Source organism: Acomys minous, assembly GCF_964271855.1.
Source record: "Acomys minous genome assembly, chromosome: 14".
NCBI classification, from domain to species: Eukaryota; Metazoa; Chordata; class Mammalia; order Rodentia; family Muridae; genus Acomys; species Acomys minous.
This window is the reverse complement of record NC_140496.1, coordinates 50,420,105-50,440,475: the sequence shown is the minus strand read 5'-3', so window position 1 is coordinate 50,440,475 and position 20,371 is coordinate 50,420,105. Positions and strand designations below refer to the sequence as shown.

Here is a 20,371-nt window from a genome sequence, read left to right as displayed (position 1 = left end):
GTGCCGATTCTCTCTCTGCCCTTGACTGTAAGAGCGATGTGACTAACTGCTTGAGTTGCTGCCTCGACTTCCCCAGATTGGTGGACTGTGACTAGGAATTGTAAATTTTAAAAACCCTTTCCTCCCTATCTTGCTTTTTGTCACAGCAACAGAGATGAAAATAGGATGATAACTTAAAAGTAAATAATATATGTATGAGGTCACTGTGATTTTAAGATGAACTTACTTTCATGACACGACAGTCTCTCAAAGAATATAATGTCAAGCAAACATAAAATATTCAGGTTTTTATATGTAAGTGATAAGCCAACTAAACCATCACAAAGACTTTGAACTCTTCATCATAAAGATGCATTGGGTGCATTTTTTATAAATTGAAATAATAAATAATAGATTGAGTCTAAAAGTAATTTGTGTTTTTGCTGATCTATCTACTCCCAAAATATCTGGATTCCAAGTCCATAATACATTACACTACAAATTCAATACCTAACTCTAACTTATTTGTGTTAGAGGCAGAACCCTGGTAGTCTTACATTTCCCTTCAATATTTTGCCTTTTCTTCTTGTCAACCAAAATAGATCTTTCTTCATTTGGAACACAAAAATGAAGAAAGACTTTTCAATGTTCTGCTCCATTCATTTGGAAGCCAACCATTTTAATTTATTAAAGTATGAGCTTTCCATTCAATAGAAGTAAACTGCTATCTAAATTTTGGAAGAAGCAATCTTTTAAAGGCCCAGACAAATAATCTTCCATGCCTCATTCTGATTTTTTTCATCCAAGAAACCATGATAAAGCAGGCAATTTTAGGACCTTGCTTGACTAAGAAACTAGTAAGCTCTGGTATTGTTGTTTTTTTTTCTTATGTAGTAGAATTTTTCAGTAAATTCTGATGTTAGAAAGGTGACATTCTCTCTAATTATGTAAGATTTAAGTTCTTATATATTCTAAGTCAGTAACACAATAAGTGAAGAGAGAGGCAAATGGCTCAGACAGCAAAGCATTTTAATGTTAGGAGTTCTAGCAGCAAGGTCAAAGGTCAGATGTAGGAGCCTGCCTGTGGTCCCAGTGCTGGGTAAATGGGAGCAGGAGTACCCCTAGGGCTTATCTCTAAATCTGACACATAGAAATTCAGAGAAAGAGATGATAATAAAGCAGAAGGTGCTGAAGGTGCCACCCAACATTTGGCTTACATACATACACATGTGCACATACACACACACACACACGTGTGCATGCTTGAGCCCCCCCCCACACACACACAATGAGTGTGTTTTGTAACTCAGTAAATTGTTTTTAATGGGATCCAACATATGAAACATAGTTACTAACTGCCCAACTATATACTTATTAACTGTGATCGCAGACAACAGAAAGCTCTATCTATACCCATCCATTTGGCAGTGCTTATAAACTATTCTTCGTTATTTTGCATTTATTTATCTATATAGAATCTTTGAAAACACATTTTCAGCCTTTGATCACTGAAGAGCCACCATTACACACACACACACACACACACACACTTTGCTGTTTTGATGATCTTAAATCACTATAGATTGATTTTTAAAGCCAACTGGATAGTTTTTTTTACAAGTCGATTCTATTGAATTGCTATGTTTATAGAAAGGCTCTTATTTCTTGAATCCACTGTGAATAAGTCCAAGTTCCACTCTCTTCAGTAGGGCCACTGGATGTGTTTAATTTGCAGTGGAAAGAGGAAAATTGCTGGGGGCAAAGTTTCCCAAAAAACGGGTTCCTTTGTCAGATGTTAATGGGTGTTATTTTTAGGGTTCCATAGTCCAATGGGTTTCTGAAATAAAAACTGAAATTAATTAAAACAGAATTTTTTATGGAAAGACTGTTTAGGAAATTTAATATGCTAATGAGCAATTATAAATCCCTAAGAGTGTCATATCATGTGTGGTTTCCTACCTAAAGACCGTAAAAACCTTGATTTCAGAAAACAGCCCACAAGACTGGTTCTTTATAGAACACTTTGTGGGAAACGCTGAGCTTTAGCAGGACAGGAAAAAGTATTAAGTACAACTATTGGGCAATAAATACGGAGAGAAGCAACAGGTGGTAAAGATGTGACCCGACAGACAGCACCTGTCAGATGTCACCATTGTGCTGCATGACAATGGAGTCAGGGCTAGCAGCTAACAAGCAGATGTTTACATGGAAAGTGCCTCACAAGTAACCACAGGACGGCTCAGGGCGCTGGGCCAGAACGTTGTCACTCAGAGGTGTAGCAGGAAGGGTCTCCACCCTCTGGAATGCCACAGGTCACTTAGGCAGTGGGAAGGGACGCTTGGATTGTGAAAAGCTTCTGCCTATAGGTGAGATGTTCCACCTATGAGATCTGTTCATCAGAGCAGATTGCCTGGCCATCTCCAAGTTAATGGGCATAGGAAACTATAGCATGACTTATTTTCAGAACAAGAGGACGTCACTGTGAATACTGCACGTGACTACGTAGAGGGCTTTGGAAAGCTATCGCCCCCAGATCTACCTTCATCTCACCCTTTACTGTCCATGGGTCACTTTTCAGTGTCACAACACCCCAGGGAACATGGCGATGACGGGCTGAGTCTGTGCGTATGCACTGCCCTCCATTTTCTCTCTCAGTAGTGATAGACTGACTGTGTTTCCAACGTGGTCTGAAATGAGTGCGGCGCTTTAAGACTGAGTTGCCACCCTGAAGGAGGAAGGCAGCAGCATCTGAAGCAAACGGCATGGCTGACAAAGTTAACTGGGGAAGCACGGTGATTAGATTTACAAGAGTATGAAAAGCTCCTAAACATTACATGGCAAAAAACAAAGGAGAAAATATTATCCCTCACTACTGGGGGTAATGAAAGTTGGCAGATACATTTACTCATGCATTCAATAAATATTCATGGAGGATCCACTATTTTCCAGGCAGTGTCCTGGCATCGGGGAAGAGTAACAAACAAACTAAACCTGTGACCTTTGTGAATACAGTTATCTAAGGGACTTTTACACATCTAATAAGAACCAAGCACCCACTATATAAGAATGTCAAATTCTTACATACTCAGGCTACCTATAAGCAGATTGATCACCATAAAGTCAACAAGAGAGCAACAGTCCATGTCATATGGCAAGGTATTATTTGATATATAGTGTACTATGCATATGCATATGTAATGAACATATTTGTATAGTTGTATAAATATGAGCTCTATTCAAACATAACTGCAGATTGCAAGTCAGAACAGGTTCCCAGAGGAGCTAAAGGATTTGCTGGGATATAAGGAAAAAGCAGGATTTGTAGGTAGCGGAAGCAGAATGGTAATCAGAGATAATAACTGCACCAACATTGCCAATGGGCTCAGGTTCTCGGTGTGCTCACATACATGAAGAGACCTAGCATCCCTTGAAAGAGAACCATGCTAGTAAAAGGAGGTTTAGTTGAATAAATCAAGTGAAGTCAGGTAATGCTGGCTTCTGATGGCCAGCAGCAGAGTTTGAAAGAGTCTCTTCCTGTCCTCTCTTCCCTCCACACCTCTTCCTCTCGCCACAGCCTCTCTGAACTGCCTGATTGAAGCTGTGAGAAACGCTGCCAACATTAGAATAGGCGAGACACTGGACGGCACAGGGATGGAGGGGATTAGAAAAGTGACTGGGGCAGAACCTTGGTGCCTGTGGCTAGCCAACCCAACTCGCTTGGCCAAGTGCATGCCAAATGTGAGGCTTCACTTTGAAAAACAGGTAAAAAGCATTGGGGAATGGCACCTGGTGTTGACCTCAAGCATATGCACACATGGGCACACACACCAATGTGTATACGCACACACAATAGTAAACCAATAAACACTTGTGACCTACATATGCACTGCGCCCTCTTGCTCTTTAGCCTTAACCCTCAGCCCAAGTAGATCTTACAACCTTTCCTATGCTTCCTGCGGGCAGGGAGTTTGGGGTCTCTCCTCCTCTACAGTGCCTGCGTGGTGCAGTGTGCTGCCCTGTCTTTCCCTTTATCTGTTGCATTTCCTTCATGCATGCTCCCAGGCATCCAGTTGGTTTGCTTACTCCCTCCCCTGGAAGAACATGAGCATAAGGGAAAGGATCATGGAGGAGTCCCCTTGCTCCACGGAGCTGCTTAGCCCCTCCTCTCCAGCGTCTGCTCTGCTCCTCACATCGCCTTTTCTGGTTTGCAAGAGTTTATTATATTCTGCTTCCTGTTTCATGGAGATCGAGTTCAATTCTGCCTCGCTGCTCACCTCAAACCACCACAGCCATACAAATCAAAGTGCTTAGCAGAGAAGAGAGTTTCTTAAAGACAGGTGTTTGTAAGTAAATAAACAGAAGGAGGAAAAGAGGATGCGGAGGGAGGGGACCAGGATCTAGTCTCTTATCCAGAAAACGTGCGCGCGCGCGCGCGCGTGCACACACACACACACACACACACACACACACACACACACGAAAGAAAGAAAAAGAAAAGAAAAGAAAAAATGATTCATTTCAACAGTATGAGAAATGCTGGGGAGATAAGGGCCACAAGAGTTGAGGGAAGAAACCAATCAATCAAGAGGGTTGCCATGGAGAAGACAGAGCCTGGTGAAAAGCTAGACCAGGCGTTACAAAGAGGGCAAACTAAAGGCCAGCCTAGGTAAGGGAAGAATTAAGACAATCACGGATGAATCAGTGAGCCTGGCATCTAAGAGAAGGTCATTCTGAGATTTCAGAGGCAAGGCTCTCGGACTCCAGGATCCCAGGCTCACCCCATAGGAATCTGAAGAAGCTTCGACAATTACGCTTCAAAAGGCTCAGCAGCCAAGACACATTTTGGGTTGAAGGTTTTACGCGTGGGTTGGTGTCCCCCTCCCTTCACTGGGAGTCCCAGCTGGCTACAGGGGGTGCTGACTTTAGTTGCTTAGAGTGTCAGCTAGGGTCACCCCCATAGACCCCCAGGAGCGTCCCCTGTCCCAGAGGTGACCCCCACAGAGATTTCCCCCCCCCCCTCTCTCTCAATTCTCCTCCTCCCCCTCCCCCTCCTCTCTCCACCCACCTGGTCTCCACTCCTGTTACCCCTCCCTCTCCCCCCCCCCCATCTACATCAGATGTCTGTTGTATTTCCTGCTCTGAGTGCGGTTCAAGCATCTTCCCTTGAACTCTCCTTTGCTTCTTTTGGTCTGTGGATTGTAGTATGGAAATAAGTTTTGTCTACAAGAACTCTACAAGCAAAGATGGAACAGAGACTGAGAGAATGGCAAGCCAGTGACCCCAGGGGAGAAGGCTGACCATTGTTGCTATTAATGATACCCTGCTATGCTTACAGACAGGAGTCTAGCAGCTGATGGAGACAGATGCAGAGACCCTAGGCCAAGATGAGGTTGGGAGTGCTGTGGAAGAGTAGAAAGAAGGATAGAGGGAGCCAGAGGGGTCAAGCACATCCTAAGAAGACCTACAGGGTAGTTTAACCTGGACCCAGAAGGGTTCACAGAGACTGAACCACCAACCAAAGAGCAAGCATGGGCTGGACCTAGACCCCGATACATATGTAGCAGATGTGTAGCTTGGTCATCATGTGGGTCCCCTAACAATAGGAGTAGGGGCTATATCTGAATTTGTTACCTACCATTGGGTCACTTTCCCCAGGCTGAGCTGCCTTATCACTCCCTGGTGGGAAAGGATGTGCTTAGTTCTGCCTTGACTTTTGATACAGGGTGCGTTGGTACCAATTGGGGGCCTCCCCTTCTCTGGGATGAAGGAGAGGGGGGAATGGGAGGAGGGAGATGTGGGGGTGGGCTTGGGAGGAGAGGAGGGAGGGGCCTGGGATTGGGATGTAAAGTGATTAGATAGATGATAGATAGATAGATAGATAGATAGATAGATAGATAGATAGGTGATAGAAGACAATTTTTAAAAGAAAAAGAAGTTTGTTAAACAATGTGATGCTATGAGTTTTCACCCCCAACAAATTAAATTATCAAACTGAGAAGCTTCAGGAGAGGGGTTTCAGAAACAAACACATGTCCTGGAGATTCTCTCTGATTCTGGTCACTGCTTCCTTGCACAGCTAGCCTTCATGGCTCTTGAAAGTCTGCCTTCTGTACCTGAGGTGATCCTGCAGTTTCCTGGCTCATCATCAATGGTGCAAAAACTTCTTGCTTCAGCTGAGAAAACTGATGAGAATTTTTTTTTGTTTTCTTTGGCTTGGCATCAGTGGTCCATGCCAGGAATTGTCACTATGTCAGGAAGATAAGGCCACGCAAGAGGATGTATGCATCTAGTGGACCACATCAAAAAGCATGACCAGATTTGGTGTAGGGATGAACCAAGGACACAGGAAAGAAGGGTGTTGACTTCACCTGAACATGGATGTATATATAATGCGTCAACAAGCCATATGTGAGGAAAATGCATTTTCTATTTCTACAAGCATGGTAGGTATTAAATTATTCTTTATATTTCTCTATTTTTATTTCTTCCAATTTAAGCAAACCATTAGCTATTATTTTATATGCCCTTTTAAAAGCCAACTTAAATTCTTTTGAAGAAAATAGAAGTAATTAAAATCAACTGCTTAGCTGCTGCCATGAACCAATTGCTAAGACAGAGTTCCAATTTTCAAGATGCTTGAGTGTAGGAGTAAAAGATACCATTCGGACAAGTAGCTATTAAAACAGAAAGGAAAGTGATAAACGTCGTTTTAAATGGTAAGATAAAATCCTGTGAGTTTACAGTGTGACTTACTGTAAGAAGCAGTGTTTGGGGGTTGATATCTGAAAGCAGAGTCAAATATATGAAATTAAGACCTGACTGGATGAAAGTAGAGAGTTTTCTTAACCAGGAAGAACAATTTGAGCGAGAGAGTGGAAAGACTAGAGAATGACCCTACACTCGAGACGATGGACATCTGAGAGTTTCTGCACAGGACCAAAGGGGTTTAGGGATGAGGAAAAAAACATTTTGACTGTGCTTGGGTGGTGAGGAAGCTGTGGGGGCTGACAAAGAGACCCGCTAGAGTACTCCTAGGAACGCGTAAAGGGTATTGTGTGGTAGGGAAATGGAGAGGCAATTGAAGGAAGGACAGAAGAGTGCACCATTGAGAGAATGAGGGACATGAGGAATTAGGGTTGTCCTGTGGCACGCTGACCCTAATGGTGGAAATGGTGCGAACTGGTCATCTCTGTTCCTACACTCCCCAAGTTCCAGTCTAAATGTAAAAGTTTGGGGAGAAAGACACTTTTTCATCTCCTTCTACAATGGCTCTTGGTATCACAGACTGCAACTGGGAGGCCTCCAGACTCCAAAGAGCTACATGGGCATTGTTTAAATCCATCGCTCATACATGGTGGAAATCCACAGGATTTTTTGCCTCCATCCTTATTGGTGGGAGCTGGTTCCAGAAGCTGTTTCCTTTGAATTGAAAATTTGTCTATGTGATCCCTTTTGCAAGCTGTCCCAGCCCATGTGGGGACTCACTCTATTGCTTGAAGGTCACAGATGAGCAGCTCACACATGGAACTGGTGTTTTTTAAAGACTTTCCTGGAGTTTTGGAAAATGGACATGGAGATTACATAACAAAAAATAGTTTACATGAGATTTTGGACATGTTTTACAAAAGTCTTCAACAATCCATGACTAAGGGCTTTCAAAGGCCTTTGACAGAGCATCAAGCCTTGCCTCAATCCTACCTACGTTTTCTTAAACACACACACACACACACACACACACACACACACACACACACAAATACTTTCCCAAGCTTTCATATTCCATTACAAATAGAGGTGTCTGTCAATCAACAGTAATTTACCTCCCCCACCCAAATATGGGGGTTATCTGGCAGTGTCTGATGGCATTTGGTCATCACACCTTTGAGGTTGTCTACAGGCATCTGAGGAGTTGAAACCAAGACTTCCACTTCCGTGTTCACCTGATTGTCAGATTGATGAGTTCAGCACCACATGGAAGCACCTCTGCATGTGTTTCCAGAAAGGCTTTAGTAAGGATGGAGAAAACCTATCTTATCTTGGATGTAAGTGGCATCATCTCATGGCCTAGGTTCCTAGACTAAATAGAAGAGGAGGCCAGCTGAGGGCCATTTACTTCCATCTGCTTCCCTACTGAGGTTGACGCCTCAAACCGTGAGCAGGAACAAACCAGCATCCCTTACTGCTGCTAAACACTGCCCATCTTAACCATCTCCAGAGGACCGAGTCAAATGTACAGAGCTAAAGCAGAGATGCAATGCTATTGAATAAATAAGTTCTCTTAATCTTCCACTCTCCCCGTTGCCATATTGTTCTCACCCTCTGAGACTCCATTAATCAAAGCGGATCCCCGCTACAACAAACGTAGAAGCCGTGGCCCCTGAATTCCCTTTCACATGAGCTGACCTTCTGAGGAAACCTCATTGTTTGAAATGCCACATCTCCTCAACACATAGAAAGTTCACACCCATACTCAACTCTACTTACTCTGCCAGGAAGAGAAAGAAAGGAAGACTGTAAATCGTGTGGGTGCATCTGTCCCATGTCCCACTACAGCATATGCCCCAGGAGAGCGCGAGAAGGAGAGCTTGGAAACTGATGTTCCCTCCCCTGGTCCCAGTTCCTGAGTTGCTCTCCTAGTATGAGCATCTTACCATCCGAGTGTGATTCAAGTGTTTAAAGATACATTTTTTTGTGTGCAACATGGCCCTGAAATGCACGCCAACTGCTTCATCAGGTATTTAACTGAGAAAACAGCAATCTGTTCCAACGCTGGAGGAAAAACTGGCTGAGTTGGACGGCATAACAGCCTGAAACGTGGTGCATAAAAATGGCCGCATATATTGTGTTTTAGAGATAAATGTGGGAAGTTTTCCCCCTCTAAGGTGTTTCTGACTTTGCATGATGTTTCATGCTGCCATAGATAAAGCTGGTATATAGAATGTAACTTTATGTTTGGAGAAAGAAAGGGTTGGGGGAGGTTAATAGGGGGTCTCAAGATTGCCTTGAAGGCTACAGGTTGGCATGACGCGAAGAAAGAAAATAAAGTAATTGTGAGTGGAAATAAGAAAGACATAGGACAAAATGAGCACAACGCTATACTACCGATGCTCAGAAATGGCTGCTTGTTAGTTGAAGGGGAAGTCCTCTAAGGGTGTAAAGACAAGAAAGGGAGCCACAGGGAGTTTACTTGGTTGCAAAGAGTAGCTTGCAAAAATATAACAACTAATTCAGGGTCAAGAACCATAGGTCCTAACTGAATACCTGTTGACCTGTTAATGCTCTTTGTGTGATTAAAATTTTCCAGCCACTTGCATTCTACGTTAATATAATAGATAATATGCCAGCTTGTTCTTTTTTCTTTTTCATTTAAAAGGCCACCATATGGATGTCATGAATTCCTAACATTTGTTTAAATATTAACTAGCAAGTGGCAACCCTTGCAGGAATGCCTTTGAGATCTGTGCCTGTCCAATGTGGACAAGTGACCATACATGCGTGGTATTTAGGTGCCTTTTAGCTTGCTGGTGCACAGTTAGCTAGTAGCCCACCCTCAGTATTTTGAAATGGAAACTATATTTCTGATAGCTAAATTGAGATGGGAAAAGGGAAATTAACTCATAAATATTTCATGGGTCAAAAAAATTTTATGTGAGGTTTTGAAAGATAAATGCTATTGTAATCATTTCAGAAATTCCCATTTTAATTAAATACAATATTTTCAAGATTGTGCTATGGTGCATAGCATAAGCTTTCTAACTTGGGAACTTTCTGAATAATGCACTAAATAAAGAGAAAATTGTTCTCTACTTAGTACTATTTTCAACATAAAAACTTTTATAATGATTTTTTTTTCATTTGGGCACATATTATGAAAATGAGTGCTTTGTGTGGACTAAATTGCTACCATTTTGTCAAGATTTAATACAATGCTCTTAAAAAGTCAAATTTTTTAGGAGCAGTTTGGGATGTGGACTCACTGATATTATATACCAGATTAGGCATATTGAAATGTTGGAAGGGGTGGAAATTCAAGAACATTACCTATCAGGTTTTAATTTATTTATCCGGTAAGATTATTTTTAAAAACAATTGTATTTTTATTCCAACAATAGAACATTTTGAATCCAAAGCTTATAAATGCTGAGGACAGAATCTTCATGTGGCTCTGGATGGTTCTGAGATCCATACCCTTTCTCTACAATACACTGGAAATGGCACAATTAGTCCAGTGATGCTGTTTGCTGTTAAGCTACACTGAAACTTTACTACATATGACACTCTACGACCTTTTATATCTTGGCTAATTAATCTTCTTCAATACCATCAAATTTAGAACAATACAATAACATATTTTGCCTAAATCTCTTGAGGGAGACAAAAAGTAGCTTCTTGCTTCTGTTACAACGTCATGTAATGGACACTGGTAGCCTTCCACCGAAGGATGACTGAGAGACACGGCTTCCTTAGACACTCTGATGCTCCTCTCCAGCACATGTTAGGAGAAAATGTGGTTTGGATAATCATGCACAGAGATGCATATATTTCTTCTGCTAATACTGTAGGATACACACCTGTTTCATACCTAAATGCGTGCAAAGAAATTGAGATATGTAACCATCCACAGGGCCCAAAGAGAAACAAGTGAAATGAATTTTTGTGACCCCCATAGCATTGTCTGTTTCACACTATCTAAGAGAACTTACCTCTGATAGATTAAGAACTCTATAATGACCTAAATGTTGATGTCAAACTTATGCCTGTAAACACTGGGTTACAGGTGTGGGGTTAGGGTGGGATACCACAAAAATAACAGACTCTTCAATGGCTGACTTTGCACATGGAAGGAAGCCAAACAGGCAGTCCTCAAGGGTTAGAACCATGCGAAGAGGACAAATTATGAATGTATAAAGAATGAGGGCAGAGGAGTGGTCAGAAACAGATGTCTTGGAAGTGACCGTGTGCGAAGATGTTGTATCTGAGGTGTAGTATTTGCTGTAATCCAGCTGTCCCATAAATTGCCAGTCACCACCATAAACCTAGGAAGTAAGGCATGTTTCTTCATTTTACAGGTGATGAAGCTAAGGCACAGCACTTAATAATTTCCCCCATAGTCAAACAGTGGTTGGTGGTGAGATCTAAGCCCAGTCTGTAACTATACCCAAGGCTTTTAGCCTTCACTTCCGCCAGGGCTTGAATATGAAATCAACCATACACACCCTCAGGTCTGCAGATTTGGGGCTCAGGTCTGGGGTACAAGATGAGGAACTATTGGTAAATTATTGGATTCTAAAGGCCTTGAGTGGATCAAATGGTCAATCCATTGGTGAATCCATAAGGTGATTTATGGTGATTTTTAAAAAAAAAAAAAAAGCAGGAAATAGAACATAACTTGGAAAAGTAGATCTTGCTCTGATGGAAGTAAGAAAGAAAAAAAGACATGCCCCTGGGACTGTAGCTTGTGTTGGGCCCTCACCGTATTCTGGCTTTCGTGTATTGTCACCCATGATACTCAACCTTAGAGTTGGAAGTCTACTTTTATGTGAGCCCTACTCTGTGACTCAGGGTGGTGGTAACTTTTTAAAAATGAGTGTGAACGGACATCTAATGTCCTTTACCACTCACTTATTCAGCAGGCCATGTTGGGGGCCAGTCCCTCCTCCTATCTTTCTTCCTCTGAAAATAATTTAAAACAATACAGCAAGCTAGTAGTTTGCTCCTGCCACTCTGCTTGCAGAGCTTTGACAATCCTAGTTCTAATTTTCTTTAGAATAAGAACTTCATAATTTCTTCCACAGTCCTTCTCAACATTCAGCAATCTATATTCATGTGTGCGTGTGTGAGTGTTGGCATCTGAAATGTATGTGCAATTTGGAATTCACCAAAATTCCATGAAGACCAGTGTGTCATGGATAAATGTGAACTCCAAATTTTGGAACCCTGGTCTGGTGGCAGCCGAGCCTGCATCCTTTTCTTTCTCTTTTTAATGTATTCCCTGGAAGAGGTTTTGTAGATCCGAAGAAAGAACCTGGTGTTTTTCTCTTAGAAATCTTTACTTGTTTGGCCTCTGTGCTTCGCACATCTCTTAAGAACATGCTGCTTAGCCCCTAAAGTGGGGATAATTCTGAGTTGACAATGTTTAATTACGTATGGCAGAACTGGCCAGTTGGGCACAGGTTGCAGTCCATCACAGTGTTCACTGCCTAGAAGTCAAACATCCTGGAATCTTCCTCCTGACCCACTGAGCACCAGCCTACCTGGATCCAACCTTATGCTGGGGCACTGTGACAGGTGCACAGAGGGACTTGTGTTGTTATACGTTGTCACCTATGCTAACAGGCACATGAAGGTCAACACACTAACCCTTTCCCCATGATGGCTGCATATAGGTGAAGACTTTTCATCTTGGCTTTCTATAGAATAGTATTACTTGCATTTCAAACTTATTTCTCTCACACAGCTGAAATTCTTACTATCTTTAAAAGATTAGTTTTGAAAATGTATTACAATCACTAATTGAATCTACTTGCTCTATATGCTTACTGTGTGGCTATTGAAGGACTAGGCATCTCTCTCTCCTACATAACCTCTACAAACTAGGAATACATCACTTCCATGAGGAGCTTCCTATTTCCTTAGCAGTCTATAGTGCATATGATATTGTCCCTGCTACGTGAAGGCAGTGACTGAATTGAAGGTAGTGAGATAGGTTTTGTATGCTTGAAATATTTTATAGCATGTTTAGAGGTGTATAAAATACATTATGCCTAAGAATGTTTATAATTAAATATTTTAATAATATTGTTTACATTTTTGTATTTATGTGTGTGCATGTTAGCGTAGTGGATACATACACGTGTGTTCAGGTGCCCACGGAGGCCAGGAGAGGAGGCTGGATCACTCGGAGCTAGAGTTACAGGTGTTTGCGAGCCTCAGAATGCAGGTACCAACATCTATCTCCAGTTTTCATGACTGGGCAGTAATAGTCATCACCTCAATCCATAATAATATTTAAAATTAGACTGTACAGTGGTGGTTAGTGTTTCTGAGATGTCACCACCTACCAGGAAGGAAAAATCTCATTTTTCCACGATCTTCCTTTCAATAACTACTCATGCTGCTTCTTTTCTATTCTGCAGAGCATATAACACTGCGACTACTACAGGCAGAGGGCTCTCCGGGTTTCCTTACAACATTGTACGTAATTCTTTCTTTTTATTTTAGCTCTCCAGGTCGATGAATTTTTAAATAACACTTGAAATGTAGCTTCATTTTATTTCTGTTGGACTTCATTGATTATTCACAAGGTTTATTTCTAAAAACCTAGAAATTTCATTTATACTGAATGAAATTCATTGTTCAACTTATTTTAGGATTTATTGTTCTGTTTTATGTATGAGTGTTTTGCTTATATGTGTCTTTGTGCACCCTGTGAGAACAGCGCCCTCAGAGGCCAGAAGAGGGGAGCAATGCCCCTGAACTAGAGATCAGAGAGTTGGGGAGCACGGCGTGGATGCTGGAGACTGAACCCTGGTTCTCTGCACAATCTGCAATGCTGCTAACCCATGTCTCACTGTTCAGATTCTTAAAGGAGAAAAAACCCTTAGCGTGCCAACACCACTCTCAGCAAGGGGATACAGTTATTACAGAAGTAAATAGAAAATTTGCCAACCTCCCCCCAATAGAGGAAATCCCCTTATACAGTTATTGATTAACACTAGTGAATGATCTGTCCCATAAGATGAAACAGATTCTACGACTAGAGACTGGCGATGAGCCATGGAATCTTCATGGTCACACAAAGTAAAAATGGCGAAATTTATGTTAGTTTATTTTACCACAGTGTAATGCTTTACTAAATTAAGAAAGAAAAAAAGAAAGAAAGAAAGAGAGAGAGAGAGAGAGAGAGAGAGAGAGAGAAAGAAAGAAAGAAAGAAAGAAAGAAAGAAAGAAAACAGTAATGGCTACAAAAGTTTCATCAAATTTTACTCAAATCTAATGAAAACTGAAAAAGAAACATCAATTAAACTCTACCTCAAATAGGGCCCATCTTCATGACACACTCACAGAGATAGGACAATTATTTGAACTGTATAATACACACACACACACACACACACACACACATATGTATATGTATATATATGTATATATATATATAATCAGCTGTTACGAACAAAAACATGCCTATTGGGGCTGGAGAGATGGCTAAGCAGTTACAGGTAGTTAATGTGTTTGCAGACCACCCAGGTTTGTTTCACAGCATCCACATGTGGGATCTGACACCCTCTTCTAACCTCTACAGGCACCAGACACACATGGTGCACATGAATGCATACATGTAAACAAACACTATACGCTAAATAAAAAGAAATCTATTTTTTAAAATTGTGCTTAACTTGAGAAGATAGTAGAAACAAGCTTTAATTAGTACTAAGTACTTCAGAATAGATAATGGTTCAAACATTAACATTAATAAGTATATGACATGTACATTTATACCGGCGAGAAAATCTTTATATATGCTTTACTTTTAAAGTGGATATTTATAAAACTCTATAATACTCTGTTAAAAAAATCACTTAAAGAGTTCTAGCTGAAAAAATGGTTTACATTAGAGAAGTAGAAGTTATGTCTAAACTTTTTCTATAAAAATTTCATCTTTTTTATTAAAAATTGTCATGTAATTTAAAATACTCCCTATTTAAAAATATAACAAAACTCCTACAGGATTAGTGAGTACATAAGTCATGCAATAGAAATATTATCTGATTTTAGAATGCATAAATTCTCTACCCTGCCAACTAGATGGAGTTGAAACACTTAGCTGCCTTCTTTGGGACTTCCTCACAGCTGGGATTAGGCCCTTGAAATAGCGGATGACCTCTGGATAAGATGGCCGGAAGGGCAGTGCAGTATACCAGCACCACCTCTGCTTCTCTTCCGGCAGAAACCGGGAAGCCTACACTTGGCACAAGGTGAGACTTGGCTCATTTGTTGTGTAACATATTCCCCATAGCACAGTTATTGGTTACGACATCCGCACAGTCACACAGATAGCCATGGCTGTCTTTAGGGACGATGATGACACCTGTCAGGAAGCGCCTTACATCTTCTGTCTGCTGTTTCCAGTGTCATGTATCTGACACGCGATATACGTTCCTAAACTCTGTTAGGGGAAAGACTCGGTTCACTTTCCCTGCCCACGCAACTATGCTCTCTCCATTGCAAACGTGACAAGACACTATGCAGCCTCGCATTATTACATTTCTCTTTCTGACGAGAGCCACACCTTCATTATGTGTACATGGGAGTGAGATTTTTTTTTAATTAGGCCTCATTTTATGTGGTTACCTTATGCAAGTCTCTATGTGTTTGTAGCATTTTCTATTACAATAAATTACTTATCTTTAATGGCTAAACGTTTAAATATTGAGGCATTATTTTTGCAATTATCTTTGATAGAATGAAAAATACTGTTGATCAAAATGTTGTCTAAGTTGTTACTGACAGCTGTTAAAATGCTGCTAAAAATAAAACACCAACTACTGAAAAGCGAGCTGCTCTTGTGAAGGCTTGGGGAGAAATTCTAAATGGGGCTTTCATCTAGTTCAGAGAGATGGAGGTTTCATACTCTTGACCCAATGTGTTTCAGTGTGTGTGTGTGTGTGTGTGTGTGTGTGTGTGTGTGTGTGTGTGTGCCCTCGTGTATGTGTGTGTGAGAAAGAGAGACTGTATGTAGTATTGTGTGGTGTGTGCATGTGAGAAAGGTGTGTGTTCACATGTTTGTGGTGTGTATAGATATGTGCATGTGTTTGTATGTGCATGTGTGAGTATGTATGTGTATATATGTGCTGTGTGAGTGCATGTATATGTATGTTTGTGTGTGTGATATATGTAATGTGTATTTGTGTATGTGTGTGTGGTATGTGTGTATATCTATGTGCATTTGTATGTTTGTACCTGTGTGTATATGTATGTGCATGTGTATGTATGTGTGATGTGTATATGTGTGTATGGTGTGTGAGTGTATATGCATGTGTAGTGTGTGTGGTGTGTTCAGTGTGTGTGGGTAGTGTGAATGTGTGTGTGTGTGTGTGTGTGTGTGTGTGTGTGTGTGTGTGTGTACTGCCACTAAGCACTATACCTCAAAATCAGCCTGGTTTCCTAATGAGTACACAACCATGCAGTTATTTATGTAAGATTAGCACAGTTATTTAAAGGTGACGAATTTCCTCCACTGCACCAAGAATATATGAGAAAAGAAGAGAAATTGAAGATGTCCTTATTTTTATTCAAATATACTGTTCTAAGTTCCTCTCCCTTTCAACTACTGTATATTATTTCTAAATTTAGAACCTCAGTGTGGGTCCAATGAAATCTGCTTCGCTTCTAATAATATGGCATACTAATTGTGATGTGTGTGCTGTTTGATGCTCTTCCATCTCAAAATCTGGCTGTAGAAATGTAGTAAATTTGTGAGTTTTCTATTTAAACTGCCTGAAAATAAAGGTAGACAGATAAATTATTCCACAAACAAATCCCAAATTACTTATTCAAATTAGTGAATAATGAAAGCTGAAACGAATATTTCAAATAGTGCAGAAAGCTGAGTTTGGGCAATTTTGAATATCAGCAAAGTCTCTAATATGTTTTGCATTTATCTTCTAGCCCACAATTTCTTCCTCGCTTGCAGTGTTTATAAACTGTAACATGTGTGTTTTGCAATAAACAAAGAAGCTCGAGCTCATATTATTGTCCTATTCATCTTCTCTCTCTGACATGCACTCACTTCTCTCTCAGATTCTTCCTGTCTGTCTTTCTCAACTCTTCCCAACAGCTGGTAAAGAACAGGGGAGGGAAAAAAATCGTAAATAAATAAACAAATAAATAAATAAATAAATAAATAACCCTAGCATAAGTAGGCTTATTAATGAAGTTAGCTATAACTACACGCTATAGTCTTTATCTTTAAAAGCCTAATACAAATAAAGTATATGTGCTTAACTTCTTTGTCAGTGAATAAAGAGATAAGAAGAAAGATATGTTCAACGTGGAGTCAGAGAGATTTTCCAAGTTATAAATCATGTTGCTTGCTGGCTGTTAAGGAGATTGAACTGGAACAGAGAACTAAGGGGTCACTGTTCAAGTTAAAACAGAGCTAGGGAGGATATTTTCCAACACAAACTGAGATATTAGGCTTTGTTTCTGAAGTTACATAATGAAGGATGTGATGTCACACATGTAAATTGCAAACGCTGAGTCCTGCACTTTGCTGTGGCAAACCTCAGGGAGTTTGACACTAATGGGGTGGGGGAGGGAGGGGTCCTCAGGTTCAGCCTATGAATTTGCTCTCATTGTCAAGAGGGAGGGGCGTGTCTGAGGCTGCTTGCAGCGTTAAGACATTTGGCAGCTATATAGGAGACTGAGTGATTGCTCTCTGTTAGGGTCCATTTCTTAATTTTTAATCTCTTTTTCCAAAGAAATAGAAATTTCCATCCTTTTGCAGAGGCGAATGTGCTTATCTAAAAGGTTGGGAAGAACAAATTTGGTTAAGAATTAGCTTTAAAAAAAAAAAAGCAATGGCACTGCTAGACACATACTGAAGCTGGCCTGACTCCTCATGGATGGTCACGTAAATGACAGTGTATCTAACACCCTTCCCCCGCCCCCATCCCTCAGAAACAGCACTGATGGGACGTTCCCACCAAAAGCAGTACCACCTTCCCACTGTCCCTTACACAGGAGGTGTGGCACTGAATTTGTGAGCTGTTGTCTTCTCAGAGTGCCAGCAAAGCAAGATTATGCAAGGGAAACTTAATACTCAGATAAAGACTTAAAAATAGAAAACCCTAAACCTTTGGATAACTGTAAGGTCCTCTAAATATCTTCTCCCTAGGATAAAAGAAACGGACATATTTGGGCACACAGAGACCCCTGACCTCAACATTAAACACCCCTAAAGGCAGGGCAGATAAAAATTAGCAAGATTGCCAAATAAAAACATGGAAAGAAATGTCCTCAATTTCTAAAATGTTGTAGTTGTTATAACCCCATTTTATACCATCCACTTATCACAGTGTCTGTATCTCAAAGCGCTGATTAAAGTGGTGGTGGGAGCTTGTGGGGAAAGAACGTTTGTGTAAATTTTACTTTAAATGGGAAGGGAATCATGCAAGCCTGACATGTCAGTCCTGCAGTAGGAATTTACATTTTCTCCATTATCTTAAACAGTGGCTCCTCTTCATCCAAGGTTTTACTATGAAAAACTCTCAAGCATACTGAGAGGTTGGGGAACTTGTGTACCAGTGGCAGTTTGATTCTTCCAGAACTATACTACGCACAGGTAGGCTTGCTCACCTGTCTATTCATCCCCCAGTTCGTTTAACCAACCCATTAGTATCAACCCATCTTACTTTGAGGCATTTCCAGTTTGCCAACATCAGTATACTTCTAAATTGTCTTTTTAAAAGATTACTGAATATAACGTTAACTTTTCTTATAAATTATTTAAAACATTTTTTCTTGACCTCACCTAAGATATACCTTCACAAAAGTTAACCTATAAGACACGTTCACAAATTTAAAAAATAAAAAATAAAGATTTGTTTTGCCTCAGGCCAAAAAGCCACTTTGAGCCACCAAAGAATTAGGGAAAGTGCTGTGGGTGATGGAGCAATTAAGCTTGACAAGGGACTGTGAAAATGCCGGTTAAAGAAAAGCAGGGATTATTTTAACATCATAGTTCGGTTTTAATGGGGACCAGCAACTTTCACGGCTACATAGGAAGAAATTGGGAAGGAGGGAGGGGCGACAGAGGTTTTACAAAACCTTGGAAGGAGTATCAAGCCAGATAAGAGAGGTGAGCGGTCAATTCCTTAATTTATTTAACTTACTCCTAAAAGAGCAAGCAAGCAGGTGAGCCTGTACTACTAGTGGCAAGTCTTCCCCGCCCCGCAGACTTCCACCAGGGGCGTGCATAACGGTGTGGTGGAGGACTCTGGAGCTCAGGGTATCTCGCACACCCGCGAATGAGCGTGAAAACGCGCGCGCGCACACACACACATACACGGGGCTGGGGTGACCAGAGTGCCTTAGGGTGGAGGGCTGGGACTTGAGAACGTTGGAGAGTGAGAAGGCTGAGGTCCGATCCAGGACGCGCTGGGGACTGGAGAATCCCAGGATCGCAGCGTCTAGGTCCACCTCCCAGCGGCGCGTGCCCGCGCGCCGCGCCGCCCGACCAGGGAGCCCGCCTTTCACTTTCGCATCTGCGTAGGTGCCTGCCCGGGCGGGCGCGAGGGCGCGGGGGCGCGCGACGGGAGAGGGCTGCAGCCGCTCGCCCCTTCCTGGGCCCGCAGCGACCAGAGCCCCTGTTTAGAACCCGGGGTCGGTGGCGGCGGCTTCCCACAAGCCCTGGTGCGCGACATCCCGGCCCTCCTGGGCGCCCCTCCCCATGGTGGGGGTGGGGCAGCGACCCAAGAGCTGTCTCACCGGGTGGGCAGCGGAGTCACAGGAAAGAAACTTTTCCCTCCTGGCCCGCCCATGGTCCTTCAGCCCTCTGCTCCCTTTCCGGTGGCACCTGTACCTGAGGCCAGGCACCAGGTCAGGGCCCACTTTGGGGAGCCGCGAGGAGAAGCCTACAGGGTGCGTGCACTGGGGTTCCGTTTTCCCTGGGCCTTCTTGCTGTCAGTGGCTGAGGTTCCGAAGACCGCCACCAGCACCCTGTCTCCCACCAACGGGTAGCAGGACACTGGACTGCCTCATACTACTAGTGAGGGTGTGACCCGGGGAGGGGGCCCCTAGGGCCGCGGGCTCCCCCTGCGGCTGCCCCCACAAACAGACACCACACACACACACACACACACACACACACACACACACACACACACACACACACACCACGCTCTGTCGCCTGAGCTGTCACCGGCCACCCCAACCCTGGGAGGGGGCGCGGAGAGCCGCGCTTCCCCGCTGCGGGCGCGGGATATTACAGCAGGACTGGCGGGTTCCCGGGACCTCCGCAGTCACCGCGGGGCGAACCAGCAGCCCCGGAGACCCGCCGGCCCCAGGCCCGGCCGCCACTGCTGGGGACCGGCGGGTGCTCGCAGCCCCCACGGCGCGATTTGGTGCTGCCGGCTTGCTGCCTCCAGCAGGGTAACTGCACTGTCGCTCTATTGCTCTACCCACCGTCAGTAAGGCGACTGCCAGGATTGCTATCCTCTCCATCCTCTTTGCTGATCAGCCGGTATTGGACTTGCTGGTGGCGGCAGCAGCGGCGGAGGCGACGGGAGTCTCGCTGCCCCCTCCCCCGCCCCAGCTTCCCTACCATGTCCTAGAAAAGGTGAGTGCAGCGACTGTCACTTAGTGCCAACAGTGGCGGGAGGGGGCCTGGGAG

At 42.6% G+C, this 20,371-nt stretch overlaps 2 protein-coding genes across 5 annotated transcripts in view; one reads left to right on the top strand and one right to left on the bottom strand.

Moving 5' to 3' along the window:
- Positions 1-20,258, bottom strand: part of LOC311582556 (uncharacterized protein) — a 206,122-nt gene extending 185,864 nt beyond the window's left edge. For 2 of the 4 annotated variants that reach the window (XR_014774139.1, XM_084755728.1), the window contains exon 1: positions 20,164-20,258. The gene's annotated coding sequence lies outside the window, so the exon portion shown is untranslated. The remainder of the gene's footprint in view (positions 1-20,163) is intronic. The other 2 variants (XR_014774140.1, XR_014774141.1) reach the window with 1 other exon arrangement.
- The window catches only part of NR3C2 (nuclear receptor subfamily 3 group C member 2), a 302,223-nt gene continuing 301,067 nt past the window's right edge, over positions 19,216-20,371 (top strand). Inside the window, exon 1 of the mRNA XM_084755685.1 lies at positions 19,216-20,317. The gene's annotated coding sequence lies outside the window, so the exon portion shown is untranslated. The remainder of the gene's footprint in view (positions 20,318-20,371) is intronic.